This window comes from Pseudopipra pipra, chromosome 8 (genome assembly GCF_036250125.1).
Source record: "Pseudopipra pipra isolate bDixPip1 chromosome 8, bDixPip1.hap1, whole genome shotgun sequence".
Classification (NCBI taxonomy): domain Eukaryota; kingdom Metazoa; phylum Chordata; class Aves; order Passeriformes; family Pipridae; genus Pseudopipra; species Pseudopipra pipra.
The window spans coordinates 11,850,593-11,872,760 of record NC_087556.1 but is presented as its reverse complement, the minus strand read 5'-3'; the positions used below and the strand labels follow the sequence as shown (position 1 = coordinate 11,872,760).

Below are 22,168 nucleotides of genomic sequence, written 5' to 3'. Positions count from 1 at the left end.
TTATCTTAAAAAAATTTAGGTTAAAAAAATATGTTAAAAAGATGAAACCTACAAACCCTTATTTTAAGATATTTATCTTAAAAATAAAACATATCCTGAAATATATTCTAATTTGTGGAAAGACCTGAAGCTGGTTGAAGCATTCCAAACAAATGAGAGTATCACAAAATTAGAAAAAACCCCAAACATCTGTTTTGCAGTAGATTTTAGGTTTTTTGATTTTGCCATTTAAATTGCAAAAGTAAATGGCATGTAAAGTCAACAGCATTATTTTGTATAATGTTCCAAAACATGAAAATATACGAGAGAAATTGTCTTTTCTCAGTTCTCAGTTCCATTTAAAATAAATGAGTTTAAAAAAGAAATTTAGACTTAGATTTTCATGCAAAATACAGGTTCCATTTCTTGAATGTTTTTATTTTTAATTTTATTCCCCACCCCAAGTCTGCAAGTAATATCTGCTACCACAGTGCCTGCCAGTTTGGATTGCTTTCTAAACTCCGCTGCAACAGGATCAGGCTGTGGGGAAACATTTAGAAATAGTAATGTGTAGTTTCCACGTGCTTCAGCTGTGACTCACTGTGATCATCATCCAAAACAGCTACTTTTTTAATGTCTCAATGACATCGGTCACCTCTGTGATTGAAAGTCTTGAGGATGTTTGTAATGAGGTCAAATGCTGTAATCAGAAAGACACACTCTCTTCATTTGATAAAACCTGCGATATGGGATAACAAATAACATTGATACTGCAACTATTGCAAGCTCTTCAGCCCAGCCCCCTGTGTGTGCACACACACACGTGCACATTTCACCTCTAATCCTATAAATGTACCTCCAGTCACGGTGGGGAAAGACGTTACTTTGGAGCTGGTGATGCAATGAACACAAACGAGCTGTTGAATGAGGCTCTAGAGTCAGAGGGTACCTACTCCTAGTTTTCCAGGAGGCTGTTGGTTCTGATTGCCTGCAGAAACAGGAAGATTGCACAAGTTTAATCGTCTTCTGAAAGCGAGCTGCAAAAAACGTCTCCTACTGGTCAATTGTAGCTTGTGGAGCTCAGAGACAGTATCAGAGTGTAGCAGCAATAAAATAGAATTCTGTGGTTAGTAGTTTTGGAGAGACAAAGGACCTACTGTGTTATAGTCCTGGTTTAGACCTATGCTTCATTTCCACTTTTTACCACCATGTAAGTTAGTGTTGTCAGTTCCACTGAAACTGAAAGTAACTTTTGTGGGCTTTACACTGAATTAATAGGGTACACAGAAAGTCAGCATATTTAAAATTCTGATCTTCATTTTATTCCATAAAGAAATAAGAGTTTCTGCAAAAAAAATAAGAAAATAAAATTAATGACACAGTACCTTATTCAGTTACCTCAGGTTTTCTTGTGGGAATCAAAGAAAAAAAAGAATAGTTTTATGCCAATTATCAACTAGTTAACCTTTACTTTTTCTTCAGCCATATCTACTAATGTCTGCTTTTGACTTTGTTTTCTGATTTTATTTATTTATTTATTTCCACACTGGAAAGATGATCCTGTGGCACTGTGAACAACCACTGAACCTTCTGAAGAGATTTCTCATCTGGGCTGTTTTGCTGGTGAGTTGCTTGAAGCCTGATGCTATAAAGATAATAGAATTAGGAGACCTAGCAGGCCTCATTATTTTTAATTACTATTGCTGCTGCTCACACACTACATGTAATTCAGTAAAGCTGGAGTGGAGTGAGGGGGGGACCCAACAACTCTGCATTTCAAAATGGGCCATCATAGAAGCAGCAGTTGTCAAATCTTTCTGTGAATTATGTGTTTTTCAGATGTATCATTCTAATAATACTTAGGACAAATCTCAGAAATTCAATGAGGTAAAGAAGAAAAGGGAATGTGGGTCTTAAATAGGTCAAAATCTAAGTACCTTCAGCTTGCTTTTTGGTTCATTTATCAAAGCAAAATCAATTGTTATTATTAGCCTATTATCATCATCCTTCGAGCGAGCTGGCTTCTTTTAATCAATATTCTAATTCAATTACATCAAATACAGTTTTAAATTGTAGCAACCTAGCCCCATGTAGGCTAAATTTATATGCATATCTTTATCCATTATTTTCTTTCTCTCTTTGTTAATAAGATATTTCTTTACAAATAAGCAACAAGCAGCTGTGTTGAGGCAGTTATACATCAGAGTTGATAGTGGGCCACCTACTCAGTTGAAATGCTCTTTGTCTTTTATTTGTATGAACTATATGCTTTAAATAGCTCTGAAACTGCCATTGAATTTTCCGGTCACAATGTAGAGAGTCTGAGGACCAGTGCTCTGAGCCATGGTTTCCATTGACTCCTTTCAGCTTATAAACTAGGTGTTCGTGGACAGGGATACAAATAGTCCATTTCCCATTCCCTGGTAGTTTCTTTTCATCCTGTATCTGCTCTGCTCCTTCAGGGTTTGTCTGATAGCTACCTAGCTGTGTGTGTCTCAATGTTCTGATCTCCCCCTGTGAATTTGGTATTGCTGCTTTGTGGATGCAGTGCTAAAAGCAAAAGTAGAATTAGTCTTGCTCTCATGTCTTGCAGTGTCCAAAGCAGAGATTTTACAGCTTTGAAGAGAGCAACAAAAATTCACTTACTTAATTTGTTGGGGTATTTTTTTATTGCAGCTGCCTATTAGAAGGCACTGCAGATGGTCCTCTTCTTCCCTCCCATTAATACAAATACAGTAACTGTGCTATGGCTAAGAATAATTGTTTTGCTTCCCTGCAGGGATTTAGACACTAGTTAATCATGCAATAGCAGTTTCCATAAGATGTACTTTCCAGGACGATAATGTGGTTCTAGTTCAAACATTCATGACTTGGAAGTATTCAATATCTCTGTGTCTGCCCTAATTTATGACAGCAAGGGAAGGCTTACCTCCACTATGTTTTTCCTGAACACATGTAAAAGTGAATGGGTGTTTGCACACGTGTTTATGTGTATGTGTTTTCGTATAAATAAATCAGAAGCCTTTCTTTGGTGGTCAATGAAGAGATAACTGGGAGAAGTCTAATTCTGCTGCCTGTGTATGGAAGTAATTTTGAAGAGTGAAGTCAGCAAGGGCACACTTTCTACTACATCTTTCCAAATAATTCTGTTGTAGTTTAATTGATGTGACTGTAGGGCTGTATTTTGCATTTAAATATAATTCTAATCCTTAGCCCATTTACTTACGTATTGTGTCTGGTCATCCAAACGTTTCTCTTAGTAATGAACATGTCAACTCAGAACAACCAAACTTTCCTTGGCTCTGGTCTCCTAACTACACATGTGCATGCTGTCACTTAAATATGCAGTTTCTGTGTTTTTCATTCTGACAGGCTGTTTTGTCAGTTTTGAGCCCCATATTTTCTCCAGTGTTTATTGTGGAGTCAGATGCAGTTTTCAGTAACATTCTATCATAAGGGGGCTTAAAATCATAAACCCAAAGTGATTATTTACCCTAATGGGAAATGAAGTGCAAGTAACTATATAACAGTGTTATTATGCTTACTTCTATGCCAGTCATATGTGTGGTCAGTATAGATGTGTGGAGTGAAAAGGAGAAAATAGTTTTAGAACTGAAACATGCAGAATCTCTAAATGTTTCAAGGCACAATCAATTCTTTCCTCACAAAGTTTCTCCATTCTCTTTCTTCTTAGGAGAATGTACAATCTAATATATTCAAAGCCTAAATTAGGCAGGTCTCATGAAAGAAAATGTATGGGAAAATCATAGAATCAAGGACTGGATCACACAGGACCAAATTTGAGTTAAAGTCAAAGTAGTTAAAAATGGTTTCCTACACATAACTCAGCATATTCATTTTTTTCTGTATTTTTTTTTGGTTTTGTATGTCTAATTGTCATTAGGTGTCATTTACATGGAATATATGAGCTATGTGTGTGTATAAGGGCACAACAATGTGAATTTTCTGTTGTTCATACCAGAACCATACATGGATAGAGTACTGACAGCTAACGCATGTTTTGCAGTGAGCTCCGCAGTTTGAAGTAGACTGTTACTCATGTGAGCTCAGTGACTGATCTGCTCAAACTCTCTGGTGGCTCTTTCTTCATTTTCCATGGCCAGGATCACAAACACTTGAGAGAGGCGTTGTGTTTTCATTAGCAAAAGTGTGCTTCATATCCCCATGGTTTGAACTCCCTTAGACACCAGTGAAATGCACTAGGGAGGTGATAATCCTTTATAGTAGATTTCTACATATATGCTGCAGTAAATCTATTAGAGTAAAAATAATTTTATTCATATGTGTATTCAGATACATGTACATTTTTATTAAACTGCATTACACTCTTCCTCAGATAAAATGTTAATTTTTGAATATTAATTCAGTCACAAGCGTTTTGTGAGTCAAAGCCCTAAATTATTCTGCAGATGGTCAAATGATGCACTGTAATATTATGGTTGAGACTTTTGAAATGTAAAGAAGGGAGATGCCCTTTTGTCCAGTGGAATTTCCCTGTGGAATTTCTTTAGGCGCCATTACAAAATCCCATCTCAATGATAGGCCAATGATCACAGAAAGTTAATGGAGGAGATGGAAGGAGAATCAGGTGTCTTTTCATCCAGATATCTTAATCTGAGATATAACTATCTGATGAGTTCATCTGAGAATATAATACGCTCCACAAACTTTGAAGTCAGGCAGATGGATAGTATGCATAGTTAAGCATGTGAATGCTTTTCACCATACACTGGAAGGCACTTGTGCCTCCCACCATCTCCTTTTTTGGAATGTTCTAAAGGTTTTATAAAGTTCTCAGTTAAGAATGCTTTCCTACGTGGTATAAAACATTCCTTGCAATAGTAACTTCTGTTCTCCAGTGCCTACATTTACTCTGGTATCACGAGTGTTACAGGTGTTTGTTAAGAACTGAGTTCTGTGATAAGAATTTTAGTGTTGTATGTATGTATTTTAAAGCATTTTCTTCATCCATAGGCATGAAATATGGCACTTTTTCATATGATTGTACTCTGAAATTTAGAAAGTTATAATTACTTGGGTGTGAATTAACACTCAATACGCTAAAATCAGAATAATCCAGAGTGCTAAATGAAACATTTTCCCTGTAAAAGTTGATAATGATTTTCTCTAGGTTGTTTAAACACTTATTTTGTTATTCCCAACATATTCTTTATACTTTCCTATATATTTTAACAGAGCAATTGCTGATTTATTGTATACACACCTGAACTGATAAAATGCTATCAAAATCCTCCCAAAATATTGGGGGAAATCTGTGAGGACTGAGGGTGCATATTCCACATAATTAAAGAGATAATGGGTACCAGAGTGCTCAAACCTTAGCCTTTTAGTCCTGATTTCAGTAGTTGCATGCACGTGGACTTTATTCCTCTCATTTCTCCCTTTACTCTGCTGATGGGATGTAAGGTGACTTTTGTGATAGAGGGAACCTGTGAAGTTTCTAATGAGTGTAACTGCATATAGTCTTCTCTGTGGGATATCCTACTAGAGTAATGTTCCACTTGTAGGTCAAAGAATGTGTTTTGCCACTGGTAGTCTGTAGTGTTTTTTGCAATATCTAAACCCTTTGAACCAAATGGAGTCAACACAAAAGCCATTATTTGCTCAGTGATATTTTTAATTATTTTTGTGTGTGTGTGTGTGTGTATGAGAAGCTGTTTTTACCATAGCTGTGCAAGATAAATCCTTGATATTTTCTTTTTTTATTTATTTCTAATATATGGATCTTAAAGCACATTCAGAAGAAGCGTTAATATAACTCTTCCTAACTGATGTAGCTACAAAGAGGTCATGGCACTGGGCAGATGTGGCAATGAAGACAGCAACATAGGTTTAGCACAGAACAAAAGACGTTTGGTGAATCAATCCTTGTCCAGTTAACCATGTGTTAAAACTGGTGGCCTGTTGATGTACTTGTCACAGTATTCAAGATTAGATATGTCATTAGTTGCCTTGCACTTTACAGGCAGACTCCTATGGGCACAATTGAAATCTTGCATTTGTAAGAAAGGTTCATGATATGGAGTATGGACTGGACTTCATTTACATTGTGAAGCGAGAAGTAGGAAGAGCAATTAAAGTTTTAGTACTTCATGTGATACATGCTTCTAGGAAAAGTAGCAGCACAGCCACTTCTGTAGCATTCCCATTCACGTCCCAGATAAATAAAATCATGGCAAAGTGGGTGAAGTTTTATAACATTTCATTCTATATTGTAAATACAAAAATACTAGAAATAGAGACAAAAATGTAATGTAGAGTAATCAGAAAATAGAGATGCTCAGTGCATGACTATTCACCTACTCCTTTGCTTCTGCATTTTTTTCTTCCAGGCTTTGGGATGCTGAGATGTTTTTATGTGCATCTTTATTCCAGAAGCAATTTGAATAGAGATTTGCGTGTTCATTTGTGGCTTGGGTTAATTAAAGGTCAATATTTTGGGAGGGATTAAGGGATACGTGCAGTTTCCATGGGATGAACCTCAAAAAGATTTCAGTGATTTATCTGTTCATGTGCATATAAGGTATGGTGCTTAAACATCTATTACAGAAAACAGCACACTGGGGATTTGGGTAATAGATCATTTTAATGTATGAATAGGTTACATCCCTAACTACTAGTTGGGAAGGGTTGGTTCGTATGGGAAGGGGGCTAAAGTAAATGGCCAAGAAAATTTATGGTGTTGCAATTCAACAAAAATATCGATTAGAAGATGAGGAACTCCATTTTTATAAACTTAATCAACAATGGTTGTTTTATTTCAGCTAGTAGTCTGTCAGGGACAAATAAGAACTTTGAGCCTGGAGTGATGCTGGGGAGGGGGGGAAGTTGAGCTGGCAATATTCTAGGGAAAAAGAAAGTACAAAAAAACCAAATCCAAAAACACTGATACAATTTTCCAGAAGACTCAAAGGCTAAATATTTAAAAGGGGATAGAAACTGTCTATGTTTTGTTTTGTTTGTATTGCTATATAGTTGCCTGACTGGAAATTATATTTCAACAAGCAACTGCTGTATTTATTGGCTTATATTTTATTTTGCTAATATTCTGCTAGTGTCCTGTATTTCCATAGGAATCATCTAATAATCTGTTCCACAAAATAGTAGGTTGCCAAGATCCATTTAGAGCCGTGAGTGCTGTGGCCAAAGGTCAGTGCTGGGGGAGCTCTGCTCCTCAGTGTGCAGGTGCCACTTGCGTCACAGCCATTAAGCATGAAACTAAAATCAATTTCCCTGCATCTTTGCAGGCTGGCAAACACAGTAGTCACCTCAGCAGAAAAAAGAGGCACAACTTGCACATGTGATGTGCCTTTATGGAGAGCTGGACAGAGTCTGAAAGAAGTTTTGAAGAGCCTGTGGCTCTGATTATATCTCCAAACCCAGCTGTCGCGTTGTCTCTGCTGCCACCATTCAGGCCCACTCTGCTGCATTTGTATATCATGTGATACCAAGTGACTTGCCAACAACAGTCTGACGAATTTGCTTAATGCAGTAAGGTTTACAGTGGTATCAGAAAGAGTGAATTCTGATTCTGGCTTTAAAATTACAAAGGCTTCTCCTCAGTATGTGATCCACCATGACTGCATGCTTTCAGGCATTTCCATGCTAGAGATTCTGCTCCACCTTCCTGTCTGAAAAAGTGCCTTTCCTTCCCTTGTTGGTGTCACAGAGAAGATGAACTCCTGAAAAACTTTTCCTCCTGATCTTGAGATGATTCATCAGGAGGATGACAATGTCTCTCAGGTCTTTTAGCTAAAGGGCACCCAATTGATGAATATAATGATTTAAAAAAAATCAGTTCGATACCAATCAGTTGACATAACAGTTTTGGTTACTTTAAAGTCAAAGTCTAATTCATGGTGAATTTAACAAAAGGGGAAAAAATCCTAAATCTGTTTTGCCCATGAGAACAATTTAAGTTATGTGCTTAAGTGGTACCTTGTTCTTTGTATGAGTTGGTTGCTATTTATTTCTTCAGAGTCTTCACCTTATTTTATCCTTATTGCTTCTGTTCATCAGTGGTTTACAAGTACAGTGGTGTAAGGCTCAGAAGTACCAGTGACATACCTCAGCCTCCCTGGATTATGTCATATGTTACAAGTACTCATCTTTTACCTCAAAGCCTCAGGTGCTTTCAGGGACACAGGCTGAAGCCTTCCTGCTTTGACACAGCTATCTGGAGCAAGAAAGAAGCAGCAATTTTGCCTGGAGGCAAATTTTAAATAGTCTCTCCCTTTTAAATAATCCTTGGACTGGGGAGAGATCCATGGCTCTGAAGAGTCGTGAGGAGCTGCTGCTGAGGTCATCCTGTAGGATGTGAGCTCTCTAGGATGCCTGTCATCCACCTTGGCTGCTGGGAAAGCATTTCTCCCTTCTCTCACACACTCCCTTGGTTGTGGATTAACCACTGGATCACTTCAGTTTCCGTTTCCTTCTGTCAAACTTGTCTTGGGCAAGGTGGCCACTACTGAGTGCTTTTAATTTGACATTTTCTTTAGGAGCTATCAACATCCCTGGAAATAACGTCAGGGAGGTGGCAAGCTGGGAATTGGGTGCCTGCCCAGCCATAGCATAACAAGACCGCAGGGCACAATTGATGGAGTGAACAGGAAAATTTCTGAGCCATTGATCCACGAGCCCACATAATGTGTGAAATTGGAAATGAAGCCTGTCAGAGGAAGCTAGCCATATATTTTTAGATTATCTTCATAAAAAATACCTTTAAAACCTAAAACTTAGATTTAAAGACTAACCTTAACCATTGTTTGATAGAAATAATTCTTTGTTTCTTTTTTCTGGAGACTGTTTTTGGTTTTTTTTTGGTTGTTTGGAGGCTTTTGGTTGGTTGTTTTTTGTGTTTTTGTTTGTTTGTTTATAAATGATGTCCTACTAGTAAGGATTGTAGTTTTTCCTTTAAAATCAATTGATAAGTAAATTTATCTTTGTGTAAACACATATACATAGGTAGTTATTTACAGAAACGTTTTTCAGATGCCAGCACTAAGAAGATTTTGCATTATGATTCTGAATGGTAGAACTAAACACCTGCCAGGAAAGAGCCAAGAAAGAGAGACCTATTTAACATGCATAAGTCAAGTTATAAATATAACTTGACTTCAGTGGAATTATTTCAGATTAGCACGTATGTGAAACAGTCCTAGAGACTATCATATATTCCTCTTTTTTAATTTTCCCTCTCTTTTGAAGACTTATTACTGTGGCAGTTCTATATTTCCTAATAGAGGTTTCCTAGTGGCTCTGAAAAGTTTGTTGGAAGCTGCAGCATGCCTCCTTGAAGTATTTTCTTATCCTCTGCATGGATTTTTCTGTCTCACTTGCCAAAAGAGGACATGAAGTGGCTAGGTTTGGACAGCACAACTTTTCAGCACATTTACCTTGTTAAGATCATCCACTCCTTCTGAGCAGTAACAATTACCTCTTGCACAAGGTTTTTTGTCTTATTTGGTATGAAGAGAGTATTAGCTATCCAGAAACTGTAATATTGCCTATGGAGGAGGAAGTGATGGCTGTTTGGGCACTGACTGCATTTTAATGTTTGCAATCCTCTGCAAGTTTGGGAGATTATCTTTTATGCTATGCCCCAGTCTTCTGCCTAAGCCTTTTAGCATACAAAATTCAGCAATTTTATTCTTTTTCAGCATAAAATTGGAGTAATGAACCTTAACCATAAGGTTAAGGTTTTTAGACTGTATGCAATTTGAGAAATCACGGAGTCACAGAATATGCTGAGGTGGAAGGGACCCACAAGGATCATCAAGTCCAACTCCTGGCCCTGCACAAGACCATCCCCAAGAGTAAAATAGGTGTTTCTGCTTCTAGATATGAAATAGATATGTGCATACGTTTCACAAACTACTATTTAGTAGTGTCTGTCTCTCAAAGAAAAAACCCTCCACCTTTACTACACATTAAGTGTCGGTAATGGCAATTACACTGGATTTTTAAAATTATTTTCCATGACCCTCACTAAAGAGATAGCAGATCATTCCTGTAGGGCTATTAACTTTTAAACAGGCTTGAGAACAAAGACTTTTCACTTGCCTCTGAGATTATGAGAAACAATCTGGAGTTCTAACTTACCTTATGGTTTAAAGAGCTGGCCAATGTAAAAGCAAACTAATGAACTGTGATGTTATTTTGGTAAGAACTAAAAGGTGAATCAGATCATAAGCATATATGGCTTTTCCTACCAGCTCTTATGAGTTTCCCAACTTTTGGTTGCTGAGGGCAAGTGTTTTTTAAGCTGGTGGTCCTGTAAATATTCTGTATTCTTGGCAGCAAACTAATTAGCTAGGAAAATCTAGAAAATTATGACCTAATGTTCCACTTCATTGCTTATCGAGAGCACATTAAAACCAGTTTCCTAAGAACTGGATCAATACAATTCATGTTTAAAGTCTGCTCTGAAGAGCAAATATTACTGTTTAATTAAAATTATTAATTTTATTTTTTAAAAGAAAAAGAGAAGAAAAAAGTCAATAAGATATTCTTCAAATATACTCATTCAACTGGTGAACTTTTAATATGTATTGAATTGAGCATAGGAGAAAGAACCTTTGGTGAGAAAAGTTGTGACATTTCCTTCATTACATTGTGTACAAACAGTACTCATACTTTGACACACGGAAGGAGAAAGTTGTGCTTCCAACTGTAAAGATATTTACTGCAATTATAAACTTGATAGAAAATCAACGAGACACCAATGGAGTTCCTTGTAGTTATTTTATTTAAACTTTATCTTCTAATTTTTTTTACATATGCAGCTAAGCTGAAACTTATTTGTGCACATCTTTAGCCTGTAACCTTCCATGCTCCTATAAAGATTAATTTTAGTACTATTTCAGTTTTCCAATATTGCTGGTTCACATAGCAGTTTTTGTTCTTTATAAATATTTTTTCTTATTAACGTCATATAGATAAGTAGATTTGCCTGGATTTTAAAATGTTCAGATTTTGCTTGAGAAGTAAGAAATAATACTAATTTCTATTATTTATCCATTTCCCAATAACATATCAGACATTTTGCAGATGCAGAGCAAAACTGCTCTTTGCCTCAAATATCCTATAACTTAGGCTACTTTATTTTCAGATGTAAGCTGAGAAAATATTGAAATAGTTTTTCCAAAATAAAGCATTTCATACTTGTTTTACAAATTAAGCTAAAAGCTTTATCAGAGACAGCTGATTTCTGATAGTAGGATCATTTCCAGCATGAGTTCAAACAAAATGGAGTGGGATAGGGCCATGTGCAGTTTTTGTTGTTTTTTTTTTTTTTTTTTAAGTTCTTATCATATTATCCATTAGTGTAGCACTTTCAAGTGGTCAACAGGGCCTGTTGAGCCTTTGTTGATACTTTAATATATGTATTTATTGTTTCATTCTTGTAATCCATGAGTTTCCTCCTTGAAGGGCAGAGAGTCAAATTCCAGCAGTCTTACATGAAGACCATCTAATATATGTCAGACAGAGGAGGGAGGTATGTGGACCCTCACTAAGATATTAATTTATTGTTGTTGCAATGATTCATAGTTCTGCCTGATCTTGCCCTCTTAGAGTCCATGTCATTAATGAACATCGTCATGACACAAAATCAAAACTAATTTCATTTTGTAAGGGACACCCACAGCTGAGACTCTTGCTGTAAATATGATCATGTTGTTTTTCTGTCATAATGATGAGTAGATGTAAGTAATGTTAATAAGATAGCATTTCTAGCAGTGATAGGTGAGAAAGAGTTCAAGCTATACTGTGTAAAGCTTGGAGTTTATATAAATGGGCCGAGAGAGATATTTCTAGCTATTTATCATATTCAGATAGTTTGCAAATCAGGTGGGGTATTCTTTGCTTAATTTGAAACTGTTGGATTAGGTATTAAAAAAACTAAAGTCAATATTATGAATCATGAAGGAAGCCTACTATAAAGCTTTTCTACACCAGAGTAGGAGCACAGCTCTGGAACAAAAGTCATGCACAGGATTTATCAGTTCCCGTCAGTTATTTTTTCAGCACTCTTGTAAAATAAAGACAGAGTGCTCTCAGATTGCCATGTGTCACAACAGCACCATAAGCATCTGAAAGGTTTAAAGATCTCATATCATCTACTATTCTTTGATAAAATCACCATTGAAACATGATAAAGGGTATTTATCCCCCAGTGCTCAAGGTAGTTTATTCATTTCTGAAATCTCCTGTCATCAGTGGATGAATTATTGTGTCATAGTGTAGACTAGAGAAGGACAGAAAGTTAAAAATGGGCAACCTCTCCCATGATCCCACAATCACAGCTGGCCATCAATTTTTCTTCTTTTCTGTGATTAATCTACTTGGGAAAGGCTTTATTTTTCTGTGCAAAACTTGCTCTCACATGCTGCATGACAGCTGTTAATGTTAAGTAATTTAGAGGTTAATATAACCCAATCAAATCTGAATCTCCCTGTTCTTTCACTGGTGCTTTTTGAGGATTAGTCTTGAATTCAAACCTAAATTAAGCTGCATGGATTCTTCTCTAATGGAAGTAGATCCATTTTGGCTGCTTTCTTTCATTAATATGATAATTTTATTAATATGATAATTTTATTAATTTTACGTGGTATTATTTTTACTGTTCACTTTGGTTTTTTGATTGTTATCTCTACTTCTGACCCTACAAATCACTGTGAAATGGTTTGCCACATAAATGGATCAGATGAAAACAAACAAACTGGCACACACACAAGCAAGCAAAAAATGCAACAAACAAACAAAGAAGCAAAGGAAAAGCACCACACAAAAAAGAAACAACCCCAAACTGAAAAACTCACTCAAAACCAACCCAAAAGCAAGAAAATCCCTAATTTTACCTCTTCATTAAATTAGTCACCTTGGTGTGACATTCTTGTGTGCTTTCTCATTTGCAGGTTAGGGGCTGAAATAGAGAACTCTTGGAAGCAATTGTTTCTGTTCGTCCTCTTCTCTCTCAGTTGTACCTCACCCAAAGATTTGATTCCAAAACTATTGTAACCATTATCAGAACATGAAAGCACAATATTTCAGTAGGTCAGTACCTACTATTTCAGTCTCAACCCCTTCTTGTTTTCATGTTTTTGCTGCAAACTAAAACTAGCATTAGTCTCAACACTCCATAAAAAGAATAAAGGAAGACTGGAAAGGAAAAATTTCATTGTATTTTTCTGAAACTCAAAAAGTTTAGAATTCTCTTATAGAAGCAATCATTAAGGTATTTTACCTACACCATGTGAAAGGTGGTCTTGTTAAGTAGTTTTACTTTCTCCTGATGTGCAGTTTTCTTGTCAAATAGGCTGTTGATTACCACGATTAAAGACAAACAAAATAACCATTCAGCTTCTAATATAAACAGGCTGCAGTCATCTAGTAAATTTGAGATCTGAAAATTGATATTAAAGAAAATGATCTGGATCTGTAATTTGTAGCTCTGGGGTTGTAATGCTAGTGTTCATTAAAAGTCATTCCTGATCTTTAAGTGCTTAAGGATTGGTTTTATAAGTTTAAGCTTTCAAATATGCCTAACAAATAACTGAGTAGGAAGAAAGAATGGTAATCAAAGTTGCAGCTAAAATGGTCTACAGAACTTTTAAACTTTCAAAATAAACTTTAAAAGTATGGTAGATGAGGAAACATGAAGGTAGAGTAACATGATGTAACTTGTTCAGCTCTTTACTGACCTCTATTACACTGGCTTCTGGAAACTTAAATTCTAAGACTGACTGATCATGATGAGTGTTCACCTCAGGATAGATGCATTACTTCTCTTTGCATTCTTCTGTCTATGAACATTATGATTGCAGAGTGGGAGGACTGGGAGGCACCACGTAGTTACTGTGCACAGGCACCTCAGTGGGGAAAGAAATGCCCATCTCTTCTTCCTACAGCTTGAGCACTGTCCATGCCTACCACTAACATCAAGCAGTGCTCTCAGTAAAATAAAGGGAGTTTTCTCCGACTTTTATTGTCTTTAGTAGTTACTGTTTGGGCAGACACTCATGAGAATATTTAATATATTAATCAGTGTTAATCCTCATTTCTAAGGCCAGCCCTGAGTGAGAAGGGGAGATGAGTCCAAATCTTCTAGTGTCCTTAGCATCTACTCCACAGCAATCGTTCCCATTTCTCAGAGCAGACAATAGATATGGGCATTTTCCAGATTCCCTTGTCTTCCTTTCCCATTTGATTCATGTTTTGGAGATTATCTTTGCTACTTGTCAAAGTTTTGTAATTATTTTGAGAGAGAATTTGTAAAAACCCAAACCAAGAACATAACTCAAATCCAGCCAAGGGCATAGTGCTGTGCTTCAGGGTGAGACTGTAAGTTGCTGCAAATCAACCCTATTTGACTCTTCAGCACTGCAGTCCCCTCCCAAGACAGGGAATGAAAATACATCCTTGTTTCCTCTGAGGAATGTACTTTGCTCTGGACTGTATCTTTTTTTAACCTGAGAACCTGATGATGAAAATGCAGATCAAGAGCTGCCTATCGCCCTCCTGTTCTTCCACATCACTTTGTCATGACATAAAGTGCAGAGCAAATTATGTCTGGCAGTTTGCAGCAGGCTATCAGGGCTGCTGCAAGCATCATGCAGCTCCACTTGCAGTAAATCCACTCACATGGACTCATGGCTGAGGTGGTCACCCTGCTCCTGGGAGCCTGGCTGGCAGCTCCACCTTACACACAGCTGTTAGTTGTTCCAGAAGCAATTTCTATGTCACTTCCATTTTCATTTGGGACATATTGACTATTCAAAAAAAATTTATTTAATATTTTCCCTTCCTCCTTGTTCACTTTCTTTGTTGTAAAGGTGAATTAAGAATATTCAGCTCTAGCCAGCCTAAAGCATGTAGTATTCTTTTTGAGGCACTGCTTGTCATGAGAAAAATCCAGACTGCTTGTTAGTACTGAGGCTTGAACTTTAGAGGAAACAATTACCCCTGTTAAAAGAACTCTGTTGAATGTTCATTGCATAATGAGAGGACAACAGGGAGGATCGTTTCACTACTTAATGGACTACAATTAAACTTAAAGCAAACTTTTGTCCTCACTTTCACCAGTGTAACACAGGCCAGGATTTTCCTCCTATGAGTGAACAAAATGTGAAAGGTATAGTTCTGCAGCTGCTTTGTTTTTGTGGACAGTTTCCTGACAGTGAAGTACTGTGCAAGAAGCAGCTGCAGAATCAGGCCCTTTGTACACATGGGCTTGCAGTAATCTTAAAAGAAATAGAATGGGACCAGCAAAATGGCACTTCAGCTCAAAGAAAAATCCAACGTCTTCCATCTGCTCCCTGATCTTGCAGCTGCAGTGAATTATGATGTGCTGTCACATTTATAGGGTGATTTCATCAACTGATTTATTTAATTAATTTAGATTTAACATTGTACAAAGGGTATGTGATAAAGTGGTGTAACTCTTTCCTCGGCCACCACACCAGCCAAGGTTTATTCTAAGTATCCTCCGCCTCACTGTGTCCTCCCTTGTTCTTTTCAAACAGCAGCCAAGATAGAGTTCAAAACAGCTGATTGGACCTAAAGCTGCTTAACTAACAGTGCTGCCATGCAGCAGGACCAGCAACCTCAATCTTGTGTTATGATCCATATATTTTCTCCACCAAAAAAATACCTATCACACTGGTGTATCCCTAGTGACTCTTGAATGCTAACAGTGGATGCATCTAGGGCCAGATAGTTAGTTGGAGTGTTAACAATTTTAAGAATATGCATCTTGAATACCCTTCTTGGATATAACCTTGAAATGGCACAAACATCCTCTTTTACTTTGGGTGGAACAGTAAAATCTATAGGTGCTAATAGATAAAATCAGTAGCATTACAAATCCACACTTGTGATTTGGTATCATGCTGGTTGCAAAAATAAGACTCTTTCCCGATGATGGTTTCAATAATCATAGTACATTTATATAATGTAGAAATTGGAAATTGGGGCACGGGTTTAGGCAGCAGTTGTATGCAGACACAGGAAGTCATGATCTCTGTGCTGAAAAGATTCATATCAAATAGATAAGACAAGTTAATAGAACAGAAGTATTCAAAATTTAATATATTCTGATATATATGTATGTGTGTGTGCATGTGCGCATGAGAGAGAGCAAGAGAAAGGTATTTAATTATGTTTCTTGGCTGGGTGGACATAACTCTGAGAAACCAAAGGAAGCTGCAGTTTCAAAATTTTTTGCCTTAATATTTCTCCAGTGGTCATTTAAAATGGGGGCAAAGGCCATGCCGAGTAAATCCCAGTAAAATGCCAAGCATAGTTTAACTGAGTCAATGTAAAATATCTACATTTGTAACACTTATTTTGTAGAATTGATCTTGCTGCAGTTACGAGCCATAAGAATGCAATGACTCTCATATATAAGGAAATAAAAGTGATAATTTTTGGTAGAAGAAAGAATAAAAACAGTTGAATAGGACTGGATATTTATTACAATGTCTACATAGAAGTGGTCTGAGCACCTTTTGTGTACCCTTGCATAATGGCCTAGGCTTTCTGAAGTCAGAGAAAATAGAAAGGTTTTCTGTATTTCATTTTCATTTGTCTTGCTGTGGTTTTCATACTCCTCAAAAACATTCAAGCTTTTGAACTGTATTTTCCTGATTAATTTTTCTATAAATGAATATTTACTAAAAACATAGCTTATTTCTATGGAATGAAACCACAGAAATAAAAGGTTTTTCACTAGTAGCAAAACTGTAAAATAAAAGCTCTGTTAAAATGTATGTCCTTAATCTGAAAAGCTTTAATGTCTGTTGGCTGTTTTAATTTCCCAATACTGGATAAAATCAGTGCAAAGGGAAAAGCATTATTACAGAAACTAGGGTTGTTTCCACAGTGCTAAAATTAGGATTGCTAGAACTCTAGGCAGTATTCAACAAATAAAATTGATAAAACCCCAATATTTTATTGTGTTAGACAACTATAAAAGGAGTCATCACGTGGTAGTTGGAAAAAAATGAGTTAAAACAGTGTAGGAATTATATCTTAATTTCAGAATTGACCTGCATAATTAGAAGAGGAGAATGTCACTGAGAGAACGACTTGCTCAGACTTTTTGGAAGTTTATTAATCAAAAGGTAGAGATCAGAGGGAGAAAACAGCATAGAATGTTGAGTAGTACAGAACCATGAGCTAAGAAGAAATTACACAGAAGATCTATTTTTCTAATAATACCCATTTCTAAATATCTTTTTACCTTATATCTACAGCTAAATGTGTGTATTTATGCCACAATCAAATTAGATTTACTTTCTCCATCAGTATAGTTTGAGTTAATAAAATTCTTCTTCTCCCTCCTCCCTCAAGAGTTTGTGTAATTCTCATTGCAACAGAACCATGTCTAAAATCAGAGTTGGTTCCCTGTCGCTACTGCACAGATTAACTGCTGTTCTTATTGACCAGTTCACCTTTTGATTATTCAATCAATACAAACAGCTCGGTGTGGATGCCAATGCCTTCCTCTGCCTCTCACTCTTTATTTTCTGTGATTTCTACAGTAGATATTGCTTGTCATGGGCCCATGTCCTGGTTCTCGCTAAGGGGATTATTTAGGCTGCCCTAGCTGAGTGTGTGTGAAGTCAAGGATTTCTCCTCACAAAAAACCAAAATCTCTGGTAAGTGCTTTCAAATCTGAAGCAGCATGCATGTGAGTTGATAGGTATGGGGAAATATAGTAGAAAATACTATGTTTAGCCAGAGATTTTATCTATTAGTGTTGAATGGGGTGTTGATTTTCATGATCATATCACATTTGGCAGATTCCTTCAGGGCTGTGCTTAGGGTTTTTTCAGTTTTACTTTTTTTTCTCTTTTCTTCTTTCTGGTAGTGTTCAACTTGAAAACTGGCACCACCCGCTTCACTTCCAGACCAAACTGTGGTTTGCCTAGGAAGTGAAAATGAAATGCTTCTGAATCAGAAGTCTGATCTCCATATGGATTCGCTCAGTGTTATTAAGAAGCTAACAAAAAAATCATCCCCTCCTGTCAAATGCAGAATGTTTGACTTTCATATCCATTTTTTAACTAGGAAAACATGTTTGAACCTGGGAGATCAAGCAGTTCACAGACATCAAGCTAATCCATCACAAATCTAACAAATCAACATTTAAAAATAGCCTTAATGCTATCCTTTAGACAATAACAAACATTATATTGTTATTACTGTATTATTAATGTGTTTTTACTAGTGGCCATAGTAGTCATCTGAGAGGAGATGTCTTCATCAAACTGGACATGATTTTGTTAATGAAGTGATGGTGGAAAAATAAATTATTGGCCCTAGCCAGCACAAGAGAGAAGGGGCTAAACAAAGTTGCATTTATTTATTTTTACTTACACTATACAAAATGATGTTGAGACATTTTTTGAACAAATCAAAATGTTCTCTGTTAGACATGTTTACAGACTCCAATTTTTTTACACTAAACCTCTGAAGGAGCTTATAGAGAAGAAACTCCTTCAAAGATTTTTCTATATGGTTCATTACTTGCTGTTTGATGGGAAAGGAATAATAAATTGCTTCCACTTCAAAACAGAATATTAGTGTAGCTATTCCAACAGAAGACTAGATGTATATGTAGCTAAGAAAAATATCTAGAATCACTGCAGTGAATATTGCTGCTTGAAAACATTTGAAACCACTGCTCATTCACAAGGACTAGCATCTCCTTAGGCAGCAGATTAGAGCCTTGGTCACAGTAATACCTCCTAAGGTGAAGTAAATGACATGATGTGTGCATGCTGGACAACTTCTTGTCAGACCCCTCAGAAGTACTTGTTAAACCCAAGACTCTTGTGGATCACTATTTGAACCCTTTAGTTTGTCTTTTCTAGCAGTTCTTACCTCTTTACAATCACCCTTTGCCATCATCCTCACCACCCAGGTTAGACTCCTTTTTCCACTCCCAGAATTTTCCTGACTCATGTACTCTTTTATGGCTGTCTTCTGACTCCTTCTGCATTTCATGCCCCATATCCTTTCTCTCCAGTGTTTGCCTCTGCACTGTGTGATCACTCCATTTTCTTTCTGCCCTGAAAAATCTCATCTCCTATGTCAGGCATTTTAATTCCATTGCTGATTATATATCAGTGGTGAAGGGGCCATCATCTTGCCTGAGAAAAGTACATCTTTAATGCTCTGTAGCCATCTGAAATAGTAATATTCTTCTGTGCACTTACCTAGGCTGTAAGCATGCTGCACTTAAGCAAAAGGACTCCAAGCATCACATCAATAACAGGAGGAATGCAGTAATTATTTTGGTCATTTGAAGCAAATGAACAGGAGACCATGAGCAAAAATACCCTCTAACCAAAACCAAGAGGAAATGCTGTGAAAATTGTGAACTCTACATAGTGTTGGCAACTCTTGAATATTACAGTTTTGTAAATCCTTCTACTTGTTTAGCAAGAAAGGCAAAAATATCACTTTGTTTCCAGAGATTCATGGGATCTCTTGTCTCTTTTCCTGGCCTTCCTTTGACTTTCATGTTTAAATCCTTGGAAGAGTACAGAACAAAATTCATTTATTTGCCAGGTTTTGCTTTAAATGATATACAACCTCTGCGTTCACCATAATTTCCACCTGAAATCATAAATCTGCTCACAGTCAGTCTAGGATCACGGAGAAAGTTTTTAAAGGGCCCAAATGGAGGTTTCATAATAAAACCTATCAGCAGGTTTGGATTTCATTACAAACAATTTGTACTGTCCTTTTTCAAAAGGATGCAAGAACCATAGAAACTGGCCAAAAGACAAATCACAACTGAGTCGTGCTGTCACCAGAAAGACCTGAATTTTTACCTACTGATCATGGAAAAAAATGCTAGTAATGTTCACCAATGGGTTTTGTTTGTTATGTGGTGGGGATTTTTGTTTTGTTTTGGGTTTCTTTTTAGACAGAACAAGCCATCTTGTGTGGCTCAATATTAGGATTTTTGCAGTCTATCTAGTGTACCACCACAAAAAAGCAGCTAAATTGAAAACTTTCGGAAAGTTAACCAAACACAGGACTGATCTTTTATTGTGCCTAGTCTATCAGAAAGTAAAAAATTCACCATAAGATATCAAACCAAGAGCAGTTGTCTGCTAACTGAAAGAAGACAGTAGGTTAATGTTATGTGTTGGAGAACTGCCCACCTATAGAATTATCAGAAGCCATAAAGGCCAGAGTTTCTCCATCTGAATGTTCATGTCTTTTTGATTGGTATTGAGAGGAGCATTATAGAAAACCTAATTCTAAAGATTTCTCTCTGCTAAGAGCCATGCTGCCATTTTTTTAAATTAACTTTTTAAGAAAATTACAGGGCTCTGAAGGCCAAAATAGCTGATATCTTTCAAAAATGGTGAAATTATTAAACCCATGAATAGAATTTGAGAAATTGATATGAAACTACAGCATTCTTGCAGACATATTGTCCATGCTCAAGATAAATGACAGGACTCTGGGCACCTATGTGTAATATATCTTAAATGACTTCCTAGAAAGGTCTTGCTAAAAATACTGCTGTCTGTCTCCATAATTGAATGGTTCTAATATGTGCCTTTTAAAATGCTTATGCCTAGAAATTGTACTAAGGCTACTGTGCTTCTAGAAATTCCTTATATGTGGAAAAAAAAATCAACTATTTTAATGTGATATTGATTATGATATGATATATTAATACACAATGTCCTTCTGAAATTTTATTTCTTTAATGAATAAAGAGAATTTCATTTAAGATATTGAATTCATTTTATAGTCTTCATGAAACACAAGGAAATGCATTTCTCCTAATGGAGAGTTAACAAGTCTTAAGACTTTACAGTTTCTTTGAAAAAACCATGTACTATTTCCCAGTCCTTTACACTGGATGTTTAAAAAAAATATTGAAAGAAGCCATGATGGTTTTAAAGGAGAAGGAAAAATCAATAGGCAGCTACTTAGAGTATTGCAGTATGCAGATAAGCAGCTTTGCTAAGTCTGAACTTTGCACAGTAACATCAATACAACTTGTAGAACAATGAACTTCAGTACAAATGCTGTGGAGGGAGAGAGGGAAAATGCCTCTTATAAACAAAGCTGTAAAAGGTGTTAATGCATGTTGACAAGAGCCTGCTTGAGTAATTTACTGCGTTCAAATACTTTGCAAACCAATTCCTAGCAATAACTGCTTCAGAGAAAAAGGCATGGAACTGATGTGGCCTATTTGTGTGAAACTCAACCTTCCACCACTACAAAACTGTCTTGTTCAGAGAGGCTTCCCACAGAGGGTATCAAGAGAATAATGAATGACTTTTTTTTTAATTGTGTAGAATTTAAATGCCTGTATATAAAGAAGTATTTTACATGTGTAAATATTTCAGCATAAAAGATTTGAAATATTTTGTGCATCATAGCTTCTTAAGTGTGTGCTACAAAGATTACATTGGCATGTGTCCTGGATAACTGCATTACAATTATGAGTGGTGAAGGCATGAATAAGTTACTGCTTATACTAAAGAAAGGATGTGGTGAGGTGTAAGAGTATTAAGTGCCCACTCTTTATGCCTTAAGGAAATAATTCATTGCATACCTGGCTATTTATTCAGCTTTCTAAAATGGAGCAGTGAGAATGATCTAGCCATCAGACTTTCCAAGCACTGAGTGGGGCTGAAATAGTCATTCCAGATTACTGGAATGACATGATTACTGACAAATGCTTCAGTCAAAGTTCTTGTTTTGCTGGGAAGTCTGGCTTCTAGGAATTTCTTGGGCAATCCCTTGGAGACCTTGAACTGATCATCTGTCCTCACACACGTCTAGAAGGTATAATTAACGGACTGCAAAACTTCTGGTTTCCTTTTTTTGTGGAGCATCTGATAGTTTTCTTACTGAGTTTTCCTTGTCTTTTAATATGTATACTGAGGATGAATACAATGGTGGAGACTGTCTGGTTTGGGTCAATCAAACCAGTTGTAAAATAACCACTGGTCCCTGAACTAGTTAGAAATTGCCATCAGAAGGCTCTTAGGGTCCTGATAGCTGCTGCCACCTTCGCTGTAACTTGGACTTGTAAGTATGTCAGAAATTGTCTTTTCCCTGCCCTTGCTTTCTTACTCCTCAAGTCCACTGTCAACATCACGTG

At 36.6% G+C, this 22,168-nt stretch overlaps 1 long non-coding RNA gene across 1 annotated transcript; it reads left to right on the top strand.

Moving 5' to 3' along the window:
• Nucleotides 1-1,527: 1,527 nt before the first annotated feature.
• LOC135418449 (uncharacterized) lies at nucleotides 1,528-20,782 on the top strand. Its single transcript, XR_010432447.1, has 3 exons — nucleotides 1,528-1,602; nucleotides 17,565-17,681; nucleotides 19,249-20,782. It is a non-coding gene; the product is annotated as an uncharacterized LOC135418449 (long non-coding RNA).
• Nucleotides 20,783-22,168: the final 1,386 nt, after the last annotated feature.